Consider the following 18378-nt stretch of genomic DNA (forward strand, 5'->3'; position numbering starts at 1 on the left):
CAAACATTATCATCTCTTTTCCTGAGTAAAGCTAATAGCCATGAAAGAGGGCACTTGTGACTTGTCAGAAACCAGTTTTGTTCCAAGTGTGAGAGGCCATTTTGATCTGATTATTTGTAATGAGGTCCGTGAAAATCAGCCTCAAAATCCTGTGGGGGAAAAAAAATAGAATGCAGATAAACTGTGCTTTTCTGACGCAAAAACCTCACAAAAGATGCTTGCATACACCCAAACAACTGTAAAATAGTTTCAAGAATAAAATCAACACGCGTCTTTTCAGCATTTTCCCCCTCTTGGTGCGAACACGAAGCTTCCAGACAAATGGAAAGGGGGAATTCTGCCATTTTGAAAGAGGTGAGTAAACGCATGCATCTGAACTTGAACTAAGCCAAGCTCCCAGGCAAACTTGCCAAATGAGGATTGATTCAGAACTTTGGCCTGAACACACACTTTCCTACAATTGTGAAACAAGCAATCTCTCTGTCCTTGGTACTAAATGCGCAGCTGCATGCATGAATGCACATTTCTATGGTAATGCTTTATTTAAGATGGCCCCTTTCTTCATTGTTTCAATTAAGTCCTTTGACTTTTTTCGCCCTGGTTATTATTTTATGTTTATGTTAATAATGAAAATTGCAACAAATGCAAACTTCAGATCTCTCATTCATTGCTTGTTACTGGATGATATCAAGGAGACAATTTCTAACAGCACAATTTCAGAGATAATGTTGAAAGGTATTCCTACTCTCTTCATGCATGGCAAAAAATCATCTGGAGTGCTCCTATTAATCATTTCCATGAAACCGGGCCCAGCGCCTACTGACAGGTACCAGCAAAAGATACAACCAAAGCTTCGACATCTGTACTGGAACTGAGGTGTGTCTGTCGCCATTCCGTTTTTACTTTCTGTTGTGTTCTCCTCAAGGTGAACACTTTTGGCATCCCGCGTCAGGCGTAACCTGATTAGATTCAGATTATAATTCCCTCTGCTTCAGCCCGAACCCTAACTACACCAATATTACATTTTCCCTATTTCCAAATCCAGTGGTCTTTCTTGGTGAGAGTCAATGGCAGAGAAATAGGAGCAGCAGGAGCAGGAACCCTCTCCTCCAATGTGGATACTGGTTGAGATAATTGCCTTTGTCTCAGTTGGGGCATGCTTGTTGCTGGAACATGTCGCATTTGTTCTCAAATCCCTCCATGGCCTTGCCCCGCCCTATCTCTGTAACCTCCTCCAGCTCTACAATCCTCAGAAGATCTCTGCGCTCCTCCAATTCTAGCCTCTTGCACATCCCCGATTTTCATTGCTCCACCATTGGTGACCATGCCTTCAGCTGCCTGGGCCCTGGAATTCCCTCCCTAAATCTCTCCACGTCTCTCTCCTCCTTTAAGACCCTCCTTAAAAGCTACCTTTTTGACCAAAGTTTTGGTCACCTGTCCTAATATCTCTTTAATGTGACTCAGTGACTAATTTTGTTTGCAAACGCTCCTGTGAAGCACCTTGGGACGTTTTACTACGTTAAAGGCGCTATATAAATGCAAGTTGTTCGAATGAAATCAAATTTCCTGCACTTCGGGGAGCTACCCCATCAATCATCGTTCTCACAGGAATCATTTTCTTGCTTTTGCACTCCCAGTGAAAAGCATTGCACGCCGATAACAGGTATTGGAATATCAAGCATCGAAGAGCGCACGCCTCTTAAATCAGCCCACCCAATTCTGCAACCATTATGAATGGGTAGAAGCAGTGCTGAATTTGGAGGAGTTCTGTTTTGTCTGTTTATGCCCACTTGGAAATAAATTGGGATTATGTAAATTCATTTCACGTAGGACCCTTACAGCCAGCAGGCAGAGGGGAATCTCATTAATATTCAAACACCGCAGCGCCGTGGAGGACGGGTACAATGGGTGAACAAATCCCAACAGATTGTTAATAAACTAATTTGCATGCAGTGTATATGAAAGGTGGCAATAGGCAGAGTGATTTCAAATCGCCAGCTACACATCCAATACATCTGCCTTCCTTGCAGATAGATAAGGTACAAGAGAATGTGCTGTATTAATATCACTACCTGTCAAATTGTAATCTCAGCTCCATTCACACAGCAGTTGCTTTATTTAGATTTCAGGTGTACTCCAGGAATTCAGTGAAACCAATTACTTTTATGCTCTACGGGGAATTCAGTAACAGTTTTTCCGGTTGGGTTGCCCATCCTGAAAATGTCAGGAATATCGTACCTCAGTGAAGTAATTACACTGCTATCAGGACATGTTTTAACAGGTCACTACAACTTAAAGCATGAATGCATTGTGTGATATTAGTAATAAATGTGTAGGTGCATATCCTTTTGGCCGCTATTTTATCCCGTTGGCCAAATGCCTTCATTAAAATAGCTTAAAGTATCGAAAATATTTTATTTAAAAATGGGTTAACGCATTTGTTAAAATAGTAGGCAATGACATTTCATACAAACGCATTAACACATTCACCACTAACATTGCAAAGCACGATTTCAAGGCAAAAGCTTTTAAATGAAGCAAAATGACTGCTGTGCAAACAGAGCTCAAGACAAAAGCAGTACTCTGTGTGGAGGGCAATGTTCTGACATTTCCGTCTTAATCAAACACATTTATTTTAAAAAGAACCTCTTAAAAGCTCCCAAGTTACAAGGAAGACCTGACATTCTCATTATGTCCTAACACAATCACCTGAATGTGTTATTGTCACCAAAGGCACAGCTTGCCTCTATTTGGAAGGAATTTTGAAATGGTGCCCAAGAATTTAAAATAAAATGCCACACAGCCAATATAAAATATAAAAGAGACATCCCTGCACAACAAAAAACACAGAACGCTTCTTTTCCTTTCTCTTATTCCATTTTTTGGGCCTCATTTTTACGAGGTTTCCTCACCCCAAGGTCAGTCAACCAAGAAGGCAGGTAGGTGAGCTGCCCACAGACAGTGTTTCTCTTAAACTGGCCACCAGGAGGTGCGCAACTATATCCATCATTGACTTTCCTTTCAAATGTCCCTTGCTTCAGTTCGAGGACCTGGCTCGCCTCTTACTTTCTACCTCCCCGGAATGGCCTGCCTCTGACATTGAGACTCTCGAGCTTCGTGCGGAATCATTAGGCACAAACCCGCCTGCAATCTCACAGCTCCCCGGGGGGAGGGGGGCAGCCTGTTGCCAAATCAGTGCCAGCCTCCAAACCTCAAAGAACTTTTTTTTGGGGGGCGGGTGATGTGAAACAGGAGCGTCAAAAGAAAGCTGGAGATCAACCGCTTTCATTTATGGTTAAAAAGAAAAATCGCCGAGAATGAATGAACGCCAAGAGGAAGAAATACATGAAAAGAAACACATCTACATAATGTGGAGATGCCGGTGTTGGACTGGGGTGGACAAATGTAAGAAGTCACACAACACCAGGTTATAGTCCAACAGCTTTATTTGAAATCACAAGCTTTCGGAGCGCTGCTCCTTCGTCACATTGTGATTTCAAATAAAGCTGTTGGACTATAACCTGGTGTTGTGTGACTTCTTACATGCATCTACATAAGCCCGGGAAGGTTTGGTGTGTGTTTGCACCGAATGAGCGGGTGTGCGACCAATGACCTCGCTGCCCTGGGGCTAAGGAGAGAGAGGCGGGAACGGGGATGGGGAGGGGGTATTCAGCCGGGGTATCTGCTGCTAATCATTATTTTTATAACTCCTGCTGGAACGCACGCGTGTGTGATGACAGAATCGCCCTCAGACGCGCGATGTTAGTTCACGGGTCGGGTAGCCTGCCGGCACTTGACGTCCAGGCTCAGGAACCAGAGCTCCCCGCCAGTCAGTGGCCCTCCTCATTCGCGCGGGAGAGAAAGTTGAAAGAGGAAAATAACGAGAGTCCGCACACAGTGACACGATCCGTAAACTGCTGCCCTGAACAATTTGGGCTTCAGTCAAGCTAGCAACCAATAAAGGGAGTTCAGAGCTGAGAAGTTCTTTGTTATATTAAGACAATACCAGCTGATCGATATATACCAATATCCCAGACCAAACAAAAAATCACCGGCGATCACTACCGCCAACACACTCTGGAGTGAGCTTAAACCTTTCATTTACTGGTATCGCTGCCGCTACTGCAATAAAATCAAAGGGGGATTCCGTCTCAGCTTCGCCACACATGGACTTACTTCTCTGCACAATAAATCAATCTTCCACCGGGGCAGTGAGTCACGCAAGACTGATTTTGTTCAGAAGCAAGTTGCTTAGCCAATGCAAGTCGTCTGGCGGCGGCAGCAGCAACTATTTTAGCATTGTCGTTTTTAAAAAAAAAACTGACAATAAATCTAGTCATTCCTTTGAAGAGAGAGTTAAATGCCAACCTTTTGCAAAATGGATTTTTTAGCCACAAAGTCTGCTTCTTGCCATTTGCTGAGACATACCCTGAGCGAGCACACAGGTGCCTTGCTTTGACTATCTTTCACTTTGTTTAATGTTATACGAAAGATTTCTTTTCACAGCTTCTGATATTTCCACTCACAAACTCTGTGGGTATCCTCCAGACAATGACAACACGAGGGCTCCCACGTAGAAAATAATTGCAATTCAATACAGAGAGGAGAATTAGTGCAGTTCTTTTCTGAAAATTGCTGCGCCGTCAGCATTATTTCAACTCGCACACCCAAGGACTTAAAAGCAAAATATCAATAATATAACCTCTGATTAAAATATTGTATTTGAAATCTCAATTAAATATGCTGCAAAAATAGTAAGAGTTGGTAGCAGTTTCTATAATACAGCTTTCCTTACCTTCAGTTGTGCTGACTGCAGCCCATTCAGTTCCTACTGTGACCAGACTTCAGAATTCAGCTCCTTTACCTCTATGAAACTTGCCATTCAAGCTTTCTGTTGCAGCCTAGTGCTCACATTAACGAAATAGCCTGCATGAAGTCCTATGTAGGTGCTCAGGAACAAAGCTAACAAACCGCCCCCCCCCAACTTTTTTTTTAAACAGCAGACCGTGGTTCGTCAGCCAAGCAAGCACCCTCTCCGTTTATATAGCATCTCTGAAAGCAATGAACTTTGGCATCATCCCTGTAATGAGATGCCTTTAGGCTGACTCTAAAAGTGATGAATTAAAGCTGCAACCACTCAGTGGTGCTAGCTTTTTTAGAAAATTGTTTTAACATACCATTTATGGTGAAGGATGAAGTCATTTTTAAGGGTTCCAAACGCCCCCCACCCCTCCAGTGACTCAGCTCATAGGGAGAATTCTCATTCCACGTAAAAGTTACAAGACCAATCAGTTACTAGGTAGTCTGGTATCTAATCGCAAAAGGGAGTATACACTCAGGAGAGGTTTTAACATGAGCAGCCTGCTGCAGCGAAAGACAGACTTCAGGTTTCTTTTGTTAAAGCTCCAATTACTGCTCTCTGGCTATACCGTCACGGAGATGCTCAGGCAACTGACAGAGAGGGAAAGTGAATGACCTCCAAATCATCACTCCCTGGTTACGAATGAATTATCAAGTGATTACTCCATGGCTTAACTCCTTGACTACTATCAACGAAGCTTGTTTCAGGGGTTAACAAAAATAACACTGAACAAAAAACAGAGAAAGCTTTAATGACTGTTATTAAAGTATATTTATCAATACTATTGAATTGCCCATCGCCTTGTTCATAGTCAGAAGAAATGGAATGCCTTTTAGTTGTGTGTGTTGTAACTGGTTGAGAGGTTATAGCACTGCAAGAACAACAAAAATTCTTGTCATTTTTTTATTTAAGGGTCACAGGTCCCCCTCTGCAGCAAGAGGCATTACCACTGCAGTGTTACCCACCAATTCCAATGTACTGCGGGCATTACCTACTCAAGGATTTTAACATATTGTAGCGATTAATAAGTTGGTTCTTGACAAATGGAATCTCTTGCAATAAGCAGCTTCTAACACTATTTGCTTCTCGCAAATTGTAATTTTTTTGGAAAATTTTAGCAACTGCAACATTGACCATTTCAAAACAATGAGATACTGCAGATGGTGCACAGGAAGCTGTTGAGTATCATACTTGTGATGGAGATGGCATAACTCAAATGAGAAGCTTAGCAATTATGGTGAGACAATCATTTTCTTTGGTTGTTATGTGCTATCAACATCATAAACATAGCAGAAAAATTTCCTCTGGTCGGTACATGTCCTTGACATAAACATTGCAGGGAAATTTCCTCTGGTTGCTACATGCTGTCAACCTTGTAAACCTAGCAGGAAAATCAATGTCGTCAACCCAGATGGGGGATTTCCTCTGGTCAGTGTTTGCTGTCAACATTATAAACATATATTGGGAAAGAGTTTCCTGGTTACTTTGTGCTTTTGGTATTGGAAACATTGACAGAATATTCTCTCTCTCTGTTTCTCGCAAAATCTTTCAAAATGCTTTCTGATTTCACTAGCGATAATGAGCAGAGGAAATCTTCCCCTTATGGACACTAAGTGTAACAAAATTATAAATCCATTCTTTGTGAATGGGTTTCACTGCACCTAATGCCTAAAATAAATCCTCCCCTATTGTTATTCCTTTATATCATATTCAGCAAATTCCTATGCAGTATTCAACTCATAAAGTTAATACAGTAGCCCAGATTTTTCAGTAAAAATAAGTGAGGCTCTCAGTGCTCACCGTTATTAAAGAGTAGATCAGACAGCAACCTCCGGTTAAATGTGGAAATCAGGAAGTTGCTGTCTGCGTTGCCCTGCTCCTCCAGAAGCTTTGCTATACAGGTATCTTACCGACTGACTTAGCCTTGAAATACATGGAATGGCGTGAAGTTGCTGTACTTAGCCACTAGTTACCCACTAAACTCGCCAGAAAAAGTTAGGGCTTGTCCATTCCAGGGTAAGTACACTTTTAACGATGTGATGGGTCTTAATTACTGCCAAATAGCATGTCACTGACTCTGAAAATGAACTTTTACATTTATGGAGTCTCATTCCTTCAGATTTTAATTATTGCTGGAGATTTAAAAAAATTAAAAAATGTAAATAATTTTTTTTACTTTTTCTTTCTGTCGCTTTTATCTCCCTCTCTTAATCCCATCTTTATTTTGCTTTCTGTACATGATTTGGCATTGAATTCACTATTCTAACATACACTTCCTGGTTCAGACTCTGCGGCCACGAGTTTGCGTTCGGTGTCGGGGTGGATGCGTGTCAGCTGGTTTCCGGGTTCTGGTCCCACCCCCAGCTGCCTCCGCACCCTGCCCCCAGCTGCCTCTGCTCCACAGACGTGATTTTCCCTTGATTGGCATTGTTAAGCCCGGCCAATTAACAGGAAGCGGGTCTGATTATGTCATTTGATGACACGTCATCTGCCGGTTTCCTTAAAGGGAACATGCACAATTTTATTTTGACAGTTGATTTCTCAGTGTTCGACATCACTGAGGTGCTGAAAACACTGACATTCACTGCACAAAGGTGAACTCTTGCACCCAGGCTCTCCAATGACTCCCTCCATATGCTGGAATAGATGGCAGCTGCAGGTGAGATGACAGAAGCGATCTGTCACTGGTGAGAGAGGTTCTCCCAATGAGGTGGCACTGGACATATAGTTGGATTTAAAAACTTGTAAGCTAAAGAAATACGTATATGTTTTAAAAATGTAGGAACCAACATTTTCTTTGCTCTGAAACTCACCATGTGCAACATGGTATCCTTCACACCACTTCTGCAGCTGTCATTTTTTCACAAGCATTACACCAGACTCACAGCACGCCACACTTATCTGGCATGGTGTCTGGACGTCGGGAACCCTGACCCAGAAGCAGGAAACACGAAAAACAGGCTGAAAACTACTGACAAGTACCTGTTAATAGGCAGGTAATTGCCTTTAATCCATTTCCCACCGCTAGGTGTCGGGTCCATTCGCAAATCAGGGACCCTACACTTGGGAAAGCTGTTTGGAGGCGGGTTAACGGCGGGTTCGGGACCCGCTGTCAATCAATAGGACTTTAACCTCTAACCCACCTCGCTGAGCACCGGCAAAATCGCGGCCTGCGTGCCTCAGTAAGGATTCTTCAATCTGATTGGTTAAGGAGACACACTATTCCCTGTAGAGGGCGCCAAGCTGAGCTAGCTTTCTAATCACAGCAAGTTCCAGAACAGAAGTCTCTGGGCAAGTGTAAGTGTAATGAAATGCCCGGCACCATTCGTTTGCTGCTGACTGAAACATCCTGGCCAATATGTTCTAGTTTCATGTTATGTGTTAAGAATTTAAAAAGAGCACACTATAATTGGCCTGAGTATCCCTGCACTCGAATCACACAGCAGCAAAGGAAGCCATTCAGCCCATCCTGCCTGTGCTGTCACTTTGAAAGAGCTATCCAATTAGTCCCACTCCCCTGCTCTTTCTCCATAGCCCTGCAAATCCTTTCCTTTTCAAGTATACATTCAATTTCCTTTTGAAAGTTACAACTGAATCTGCTTCCACCATCCTTTCAGGCAGTGCATTCCAGATCATAACAAATTGTTGCGTAAAAAAATGTTTCCTCACCTTCCCTCTGCTTTTTTGCCAATTATCTTAAATCTGTGTCCTCTGGTTACTGACCCTCCTGCTGGTCTAAGATGGGTCCATTGTCAAATAGCCCACTATCTAGGCTTAAATGTGACAAAGTTCACTCAAGTGAGCTTTGGGAATCTGCAGCTATCCATTCAACTGGAACCTGGCATGAGTCAACACGTTCATGGCTAGAACAGCAGAAAAAGAGAGATTTAGGGTCAGATGTTCAGAAACATTTACTTTATCATGGTAGTCTTTCTTCTGGAGCAGATTCGAGTTCTACAAAGTAGGCAAGTTAATTCGGCTCAAATTGCAACGGTTACTACAGCTAGTGTAGCAGATTGGGGTTATTATTTCACATTTGTGGAATAAGTTCCATTTGCAATATAATGGAAAGTAATAGACAATTATCCTTTTGGTGTTATTGGCCACTTACATTGTAGAAATGCTGCTGTACTAGAATATTTCAACATAAATGATTCAAAAAGTTTCAATCATCCATCAAGAAGTGATAATTGTTTAAAGCTGATCACGTGACAAAGTAAGTGTTTTGGGTAAAAAAAATCATTTTGCCTCTTGGTACTGATGCAAAAACCACAGGGATAAAATGCTTAGGTGTGTGCTCAGTATATAATTTAACACCGCAGGCAACAGATTAAAACATACCTTTGAACTTTGTTATTACTTTGCCTTGCAATAATTACTTTTAGAAATCACTGAAAATACCAACTATTCTTGTTTCACCTGTCTCTAATTTGCATAACTCTGACGTGGCTAATCAGACCGTGTGGATTGAGTTGATACATGTTTCGAAGAAAGCATTAGAAGTAAGCTCAACACAGAGTTGAATGCACTCAACTTTGTTTTGTTATTTGTTTCCTGTAATTATATGAGGAACTTGCATTTTTCTAAAGTTTTTCACATAATTCTTACAGCTCAAAGCACTCCACATACAATTAATTGCTTTTGGAGTACAGTGGCGTAGAAATTTGTTGGCGTTGCGTCTGTTTTACAGGCATAAAACGGGCGCCTAAGTGTCCAATATGGCAGGCGGCGCACGCATTACTCGCCACAGCCATGACTCACCCCCTGCCCGTGATGGCCAGCACATTTCCTCCACAAGGGATAGAGTGTGAAGGCAGGCTTGGCATTTCCGGTGGCAGCCTTCAAGCGCAGATTGTGTGCGACCTTCTCCTGCAAGGAAGAAGGGAGTGTGTTTGTGACATCCTTGTGAGGTGTTTAGAGAAGGTGCCCGTCATGGTCGAATAGTTGGTATGGTGTGGGGAAGTGGGGGTTGCAATGGTGGTGACCGTGTGAGTATGAGGAGAAGGAGTTGAAGTGAAGTGTGGTGCAGTGATTGTAGCAGTGTGAAGGAAACGGGGGAGGGGAGTATTGTGAGTAGCGAGGCTGGAGATGGTAGAGATGAGCGAGCGGCATTCTTACCTTGACAAGTCTGGTGAGGTCATTGAACTTCTTTCGGCATTGCAGCCATGTCCTGGGAGTTAAGCTTCTGGCATTGACCTCCGCAACAACCTCTTCCCACTGGCAGCAGAGTTGTTGCCTGGAGGGGGTTCTGCCCCAGCGGAGAACAGTATCATCCTCTGCCTGTCCACCACCTGGACCAGGGCTTCCAATGTGGCATCAGAGAGCCTGGGCACCCTGTATGGACCTCTTCCAGCCATTTTCTTCAACTTGGAAAGTTTGCCTGTTGTCTGCAGCCAGAGTGCACTGCCCCTTTTAGAGGTGCTGGCTGCCTTTAAGTGGCATCAGAGATGCCCGATCTTCTGCCTCCCCAAGGAAGCATGCAGTCAGTTGTAGCATTGGCTGGCTGTCTGTATCATTTTAATGAGTTTCTAACACGAATTTAAGGTGATGCGTAAACAGGCGCGAGCAACGCGTGACCCAACTCCTGCAGGCTTGTTTTCGAGCGCGATCGAATTTTCAGGCCAGTGACTGTTGTAGGAAAATTCTGCAGCTGTTTAGCAACGCTGCAAGATCTCACAAAAAGGAGAGGAAGACAAATAAATGTGTTGTCGGTGGTGTTATTTGAGGAATTAAGGTTAGCCAGGACACAGGCGGAACACCCTGCTCTTTTTCAACTAGCGCCATGGGATTTTTAGTATCCATGAACCTTGGTTTAATGTTGCATCTGAAAGATGGCACGTTTAACAACGTAGCACTTCTTCAGTACCGCACAGGAGCATCAGCCTGGATCATGTGCTCAAGTCCTATGTGGGACTTAACACAAAGCTTCTTCTGACTCTGAAAGTGAAATGCTGACACATATATAGAACAAGATTTATTTTTCCTCTTTAGTCCGAAAGTATGTCACAAGGAATTCTTTCCCCAACAGGCTTTGAAAATTCAAAACCTGGCATCAGCTACCCATTAATTTTTGATTTATCGCTTCCCCTGTCCTGTTCTTTTCAATCTTGGTGCTGTCCTGCATGTAGATTTTTCTTTAACAAAGGCGTTACAGTTTTTGAATCTATGTGGCTGTCGAGCAGACAGCAACCAAACCATGTATCCTGTTGGTACATTTTCCAATAAGATAACTGAGCAATGCCAGAGAACCCTAATAATAAAAGGTAGGGCCTTCTGAGACACCTGCGAGGCTCTGATGCATGGGGCCTATCCCAAAGGTGTCTGAGGAAGCCAGACTTCCAGCAGGAGTTAAAATGACTAATTCTGTATTCATCATATTAATACAAACATTGTTGAGATGTAAAGATGAGGCTTTGTTCCCACTGATTAAAGGCATCTGTGTCGATCTTAACTAATGCTTGGCTTAGTCAGTGAAATGGAAAATGAACCATTGAACTCATTAGTCTTGTACAGAAAAGCAATATTTTATTGCAGTTTTAAACTTGACACTAAATAAGATTTTTTTTAAAGTTAGACTTGCATTCATATAGCACTTCTCATGACCTCAGGATGTCCCAAAGCGCTTTACAGCCAACTAAGTACTTTTGAAGTGTAGTCACTGTTGTAATGTAGGAAACATGGCAGCCAATTTGCACACAGCAAGCTCCCACAAACAGCAATGCGATAATGACCAGATAATCAAATCAAATAAAAAAATGGACGCACAAATGGCAGTAAACAACATTCCTGAAGTATCATACAATAAGAAGTTGAAGGGCTTTGTGGGGACTGATTTTTTCCGCTTACATTCCCTGCCTATATCTCTCCGCCTCGCTACCTCTCTTTCCTCCTTTAAGACACTCCTTAAAACCTACCTCTTTGACCAAGCTTTTGGTCACCTGCCCTAATTTATCCTTATGTGGCTTGGTGTCAATTTTTTTGTCTTTTAATACTCCTGTGCAGCGCCTTGGACGTTTTACTACATTAAAGGTGCTATATAAATACATGTTGTTGTTACATGATTTTCTGTGCAGATACAATGTCATTTTAGTCTTTGATTTTAAACTCCCTTTATATTCTTTCCTTGTCTCCTCATTCATACACCATGCAGAAGTATTCAGAAATCTAATAACAGACAGAGAAACCTCCTGACCTCAAGGAACTTCTAAGATCCCTTCCAGGCCTGTTTAGGCTCCAGGGAACCCAGCTTGAAACCCTAAGCCATAATGCACCATTGTTGTGATTGAAGAAAATCCGATTCCATCACCCTGCTAGGGAGAGGTACCAAATGGATCCCAGACAAATCCTTACAAGAGGGAGTCGGGGGAAAGCTCTCATCTCAGGATACCCTCGTGCACCTATAACAGCTAATGTTCTACCACTCTGATTCTTTACATCATCAAAGATAAGACAGACACTGTTCATAATGGCCGTCTTGGCAATATATTTTCTTAACTAAAAAAAAATTCAGTAAATCACAAACTGTTGCGAATGATACTGAAGTCAGGATCTGGCAGAGATGACGCTCTGGAGTGATGTTAGAGCTGACACACTGGGATGATTTTCCTCTGTTTTGCACCAAGGGGGAGACTTGTCACCTGGCGTAATGCCAAAGAAGACCCACGATGGCAGGCGAGAGAAGGTAGGAGATAAATGTTGGCCAGGACACCAGGAGAACTCCCCTGCTCTACTTTGAATAGTGCCGTGGGATCTTTCACACCCACCTGAGAGGGCAGATGGGGTGTCGGTTTAACATCTCATCCAAAGGGCAGTACCTCCAACAGTGCAGCATCGCCTCAGCCTGGATTATGTGTTCAAGCCTCTAGAGTGGGGCTTAATCTTCTGAATCAGAGGTGAGAGTGCTACCACTGAGCCAAATCTGACATTTAACCTTTATGGGTTCTAAAAGACCTTTTCTGCTTACAACTTACTCACTATTTTCCTCTTACGTAATATCTGTGTTGCGTGGCTCTATGTTGTATGGATGGGCAGGTTTGATGGGCTGACTTCACTACAGTACATTTCCTGAGGGAATTAACTATAAAAAACACAATCCAGTTGTTTAGCTTTGGTGCAGAAATGCTCCTGCAGAGTTCAGAGGGCTAAAGAAGAAATCCATAGTTCTCAGACAGCAGCTTTAACCAATTGCGGGTATAACCACACACTACTAAGCAAGAGTGACCACACAATAAAATGTAGAATAGAACACTAAGATCTGACAGCTGGCTGACATTATCTGTATCAGCATATGATGTACAGAGTGCGAGGTATGTTGGTATGTACGAGTTTCTCCTGGGAATGATTGAAAAACTAATAACCTTTTCCACAGCTAGTTACAACACACAGCTCTTCATTACTGATGTAACAAACAAAACTGCAGATCCAATGGCCTAGAAATTCACTATGGCCCCGCCAGCTGGCTAGCGCCCAAAAGTTAGCGCTGGGCGGGGAGCCATTTGCGATCGTCAGATATTCAGTTTTTGCGCCCCAATTCGGAACCGGGCGCTATTCCAGGGTGTGCCCGCCTCCGCTTGGGGCGCTGAAACTGAATTTCAGTGCTCTTGGCGCCGCTGCGCCAGCCGCTGCGGAGCGGCAGGCTGCGGTACTGCAGGCCTCCTCCTTCTCTTAAGGGGGAGCTGCCTGCAACGGGGAGATCGCCGCTGGATAGTGCCGGCAAATGAGCCCGGCACCACGGAGAAGTGCCGGGTTCGCGGAAAGCAGCCGGCAATGCCGCGGGGGGGGGGGGGTGGAGGAGGCCGGGGAAGGAGGTGCGGGCAGGCGGCCACCGAAAAAGCGGCCGGCCGCACCTCCACCTTAAAGCGCCCCACTAAGGCTACAGTACGGCCCCGTTTTCTGGTCACTGTTTGCGGCCGCTGCGGAGGAGGCGGCCGCAACTAAATATGGGGATCGGGCCGGTTTTGGGGCGGAACCGGGGCACTGCGCACACCGATGACGTCATCGGCTACCGCCGCCAATACCGCTGCGCTGAATATCAGCGCAAACTCCTTTTTGGCGCAGAAGCCCTCTTTAGGCGGTAACTGGCCGCAAAGCTGGCAGCGCCTTAATGAATTTCTAGGCCAATGTTTCTAAAGCAATCTCCTGGCTTTCACAAATATGTTCCACTTTAAAAAAAAAGACCCCCCAAAAGAGCCTTAGGAGGCCGAGTGTCAAAATATACAATTCAAATTTCTTGGGCCAACTTAAAAGATACACTTTAAGTAACACATATTTGTGGAGCCACAGAGCCTCGTCTTCCACCTGCAGGAAGAACCTTTGAGGCTGTGGAAATGGAAGTTACAGCTTTTAAGTTCCTTCAGTGAAAATGTATTGGATAGTTCTGTATGGGATTGAAAACAATAAATCAAATTAACAGTGTTGTTCTTTCCCCCATCAACATGACATTAAATGAGGATTAGCCCACATGCAAGAGCATGTTTTCTGACTGTAGAATCTGTTGCTACTAATATATTATTAATCACAATAATTTTCTTAATATATTACTAAGCACAAGAAGGTAACATGTTGGTACCTTCACAAATGAAAATTGTAATTCAATAATCTGGATTGAAAGATCTCAATAGAGTGGAATGCAGGTTTTACGAATCTTCCCGTTTACAACAATGCGACTTTAAATTGGCAAGAACATGAGTAAAAGATCCTTAAAGATGGGCTTAACCTCTTCTAACTACATTAGCTATACGGTTACAGTATGTAGTGATTTATGACACAGACCACACACACTGATTGAAGGCTTTGAACAGATGGTGTATCAAAAAGTGAGTCATTGTTTTATCCCAACAATAAAAGCTTTTATCCTTAACTCTGTTGGACCTGCATGGAGAGTAGAGACCATGTGTTAAATAGATTGGGTCACTTCATGAAGAATGAAAAGTCCAAAAATATATTCACAGTACCTAATGATAAAATCAGTTTGCAAGTCTATTTCATAAATGTGCCAGATTAGAAACCATTGCCGATGAACAAAGCCTCTGGTTCACTGGTTTTACGGAAAAATGGATTTAGCGGAGAAATGCAATCCCTAAACACTACTTAAAATCCCAGAATGCCACGTAATAAAAATAACATTTGACTTAAGAGGATACTTACAGATTTTTTCCCCCTAATTGGCTTGGGTTTTTATCTAGTTTTTGGCCTTTCCCAGGAGGTCACATGGCTTTCAGATGGGGTGGGGAGTGTATATATTGGGATGTTCAAGGCTGGATGGGCCAGTGGGTCTTTTCCTGCCCATCATTGTTCAGTGTAAACCAGTGGTCCGGCCAATCAACAACTGTATTGAATGAAGGCTTCACAAAAACAAAAATGTTCGCAGAACAATAATAACCCTCACCAGTGCAATGTGTCGTGGAGTGCGCGGATGGGGGCCTGTGTGCACAATTACCACATGCTGGGATCCTAATTGAGACTAAGTTTTCAGGACCAGAATCAAGCAGACGGTGGCTGCTTCTCTGTACGGAAAGACAAATTTGTTTTGGAAAATCACTGTGCGCCAGTCTCATAAGCCTCATAATAGCTGGTTACACAGCAGCATTGGCAGAGACCTTCGAGGAGTTTGCTTACCTGTCCTCTCCGTTTCAGATAGGTGGTAGACATTAATTGAGAAAGGTGATGGGGAGGGGAATGAAGAATGGAAAAAATAAACACTAAAATATATATTTTTAATTGTTTCATTCTATCCCCAAGAATGTAAGCACTAAAACACTTGCCTTCCTTCCTAAGGACCAGATAGCAGTAGATTTAGCTCATGGATTCTTTTGGCAATGTTACGGAGGGACAGAATTGTTCTTTGCCACATGAATCTGTTTGTGGGACTGCACCAACGGCTGTATTAACTGAAGGAGATAGCCCTTTTGGACAAGAAAGGTATGCTGAGAATTACACCCAGAAGATTTCAAAATTGAGGAACCAGTCCTGATTGGAATGGAGAAAGGGGTGCAATCTCTTACAAAAGCCCAAAAGTGAAATCCAAACTGCTCCCTGAGTTGCAAGTTGTGTCTGGTATAACCCAAGGCTGATATGAGATGATAGTGTTTGAAAACAAGCGGCTATTCCATTGTGACAGGAGTAACAGGAATGATTAATACTCATTTTATAGCTTTGGAGATCAAAGGGGCTTTCCTGCTCATTGTTTATGCTGCACGTGATTTGAACAATAACTCATCAGCTCAGTTGCATCAGAAACTGAGGAACTTCATTTGAAGGTGGTAGAATCCTGTTAGACTTTAGTTATACTACCGGTTTTGCATCCATTTGCATTTCTTTTGCTTGCATATTCACCCAAAACCAGAAATAAAACTCAAGAGTCAGGTCAGCAGTTGGACTGCAGACTGCATTGTGGAAAGGAAGTGTTAGACCATCTCTAGGTGGTATTCTCTTAAGGCTTGGGTTTCACACAGGCCCCCTTTCGTTCCCAATTTAACTTCATTCTTAATACTTTTGATGGTAATAAAGAACTGATGGATCCATCGGCTCTCTCCTGCCATTAAAAATTAATCTGCATTTGGAAACCAGTGAGTCAGAAGATAGAGATTTTGCATTGATATAGAGCTCTGAGCTTCCACACTGTCACACATGTGGAATTTAATACAGAGAAGTGTGAGGTGATGCATTTTGGCAGAAGGAACAGGGAGAGGCAGTATACACTTAATGGCACAGTTTTAAAGTGTGCAGGGACAGAGGGACCTGGGAGTTAATGTGCATAGGCCCCTGAAGGTGGCAGGACATATTGAGACAGTGGTTAACAAAGCATATGGGATCTTGGGCTTCATAAATAGAGGTATTGAGTACAAAAGTAGAAAAGTTAGGCTGAACCTTTTTAAAGCGCTGGTTAGGCCACACCTGGAGTATTGCATCCAGTTCTGGTCACCACACTTTAGAAAGGATGTGAAGGCCCTTGAGAGGGTGCAGAGGAAATTTACCAGAAGTGGTTCCGGGGATGGGGGATCTTAGTTACAAGGACAGGTTGGAGAAGCTGGATTTGTTTTCATTAGAGCAAAGGAGGTTGAGGGGTGATTTGATCGAGGTGTACAAGATTATGATGGGTTTGGATAGGCTAGACGGGGAAAGGCTGTTCCCACTAGTTGATGGTACAAGGACTAGGGGACACAGATTTAAGGTTTTGGGCAAGAGATACAGGGGGGTTGTGAGGAAAAACTTTTTTACGCAGTGAGTGGTGATGACATGGAACTCGCTGCTGACGGAAGTGGTGGAAGTGGAAACACTCAATGTTTTCAAGGGAAGACTGGATAGGCACTTGAGGGAAATAAACATTGGACGTATATCATATTAACTTCACGAATCCTCATATCAACTCCGTTAACCTGAAATCAACTCCATTAAAACTGTCACTTCTGCTTTTAACTGAACTCGTTTTGGAAAGCTAACTAAGACCTTGTTAAAGGAGCTGTATGTCTCAATTGCTTTTACTGTAATAGAACCAATATACCAGGCCAACAGACCACTCATATGTATAATATTTCAACACTTTTTGAATCACTCAGATCTGATAACACTTTGTGAAGTGGTGGTTTCTTAAAGCTTACCATATGTGACACGGTCTTGGAAAAAGTTACACTGCAGGATTGAATGTGACACCAAAACTAATCTCGAGAATTTTGAGGCCTCGAAACACAGACATTTAATTAGACACTTTCTATTGATTTAGAGAGTGTTTTGAGCTATTAGATTTAGGACATCACCTAAGGTGCCATCTATTCTCATCCCGCTTAGGTCCAGTTTGTAGATAGGGACTTACACTAAGTAGAGTACTTAGTTGGGTCACTTCAGAAATAGAACTCAAGAGTCAGGTCAGCAGTTGGACTGCAGACTGCAATGTGGAAAGACATGTTAGACCAACTCTAGAAGGTATTACATAAAGATTGCTTCGCAAACCACAGGTTTTGTAAAGTAGAAGATTTTATTTATTTGAATGTGACGTTCTGATTGGCAGAGTAACGTGCTTCCAAATCCAGTTCAGGATATTCAGATTGAAAGTATCCTCTTGAGACACTCTGAAATGTGACGGGATGCAAATCAAACCTCCTTCAGTATGTCACTAGTAGCAATGAAGTGTTCCTCACCATCAGTTATCAGGATAACCTTTGAATCATGACCATGGCTTTTGAAAGCGGCAGGATGGAAAGACTGGCCTGTGGCTGAAACACTGACTGCAACTGCAATTGAATATTAATAATAAACTTGTCACTCAACCTGCCTGTCCTCGGGTGTCCCATCTGTTACAGGGTGGTCATCTATTATTATTACATTTAAGTTGACATTTTGAGTGAAGCTTACATGCATACTGTTTGGGTAATTTATTTTAATTACATCATCTCCTGCTGTACAAATGCATTGCTTCCTCTGTCACTGTATATTGATATCAAACTTCTGCAGACCTAGTGGCGAGGAAATGTAAAACACTAATTCTTAATTGGTTTTAAGCACTATTACTTTATATTCAA

At 42.9% G+C, this 18378-nt stretch overlaps 1 protein-coding gene across 18 annotated transcripts in view; it reads right to left on the bottom strand.

The window, feature by feature from the left end:
* The window catches only part of tncb (tenascin Cb), a 496701-nt gene that overhangs the window by 137980 nt on the left and 340343 nt on the right, over positions 1-18378 (bottom strand). For 2 of the 18 annotated variants that reach the window (XM_085965823.1, XM_085965826.1), the window contains exon 1: positions 4796-5138. The exons of 4 other annotated variants lie outside the window; for them this stretch is intronic. The gene's annotated coding sequence lies outside the window, so the exon portion shown is untranslated. Of the gene's footprint in view, positions 1-4795; positions 5147-18378 lie in introns of those variants that run through there. 12 more of the 18 variants (XM_085965814.1, XM_085965819.1, XM_085965820.1 and 9 more) reach the window with 12 other exon arrangements.

Source organism: Somniosus microcephalus, chromosome 23 (assembly GCF_052327205.1).
Source record: "Somniosus microcephalus isolate GS21.2 chromosome 23, FLI_Smic_1.0, whole genome shotgun sequence".
Taxonomy (NCBI): domain Eukaryota; kingdom Metazoa; phylum Chordata; class Chondrichthyes; order Squaliformes; family Somniosidae; genus Somniosus; species Somniosus microcephalus.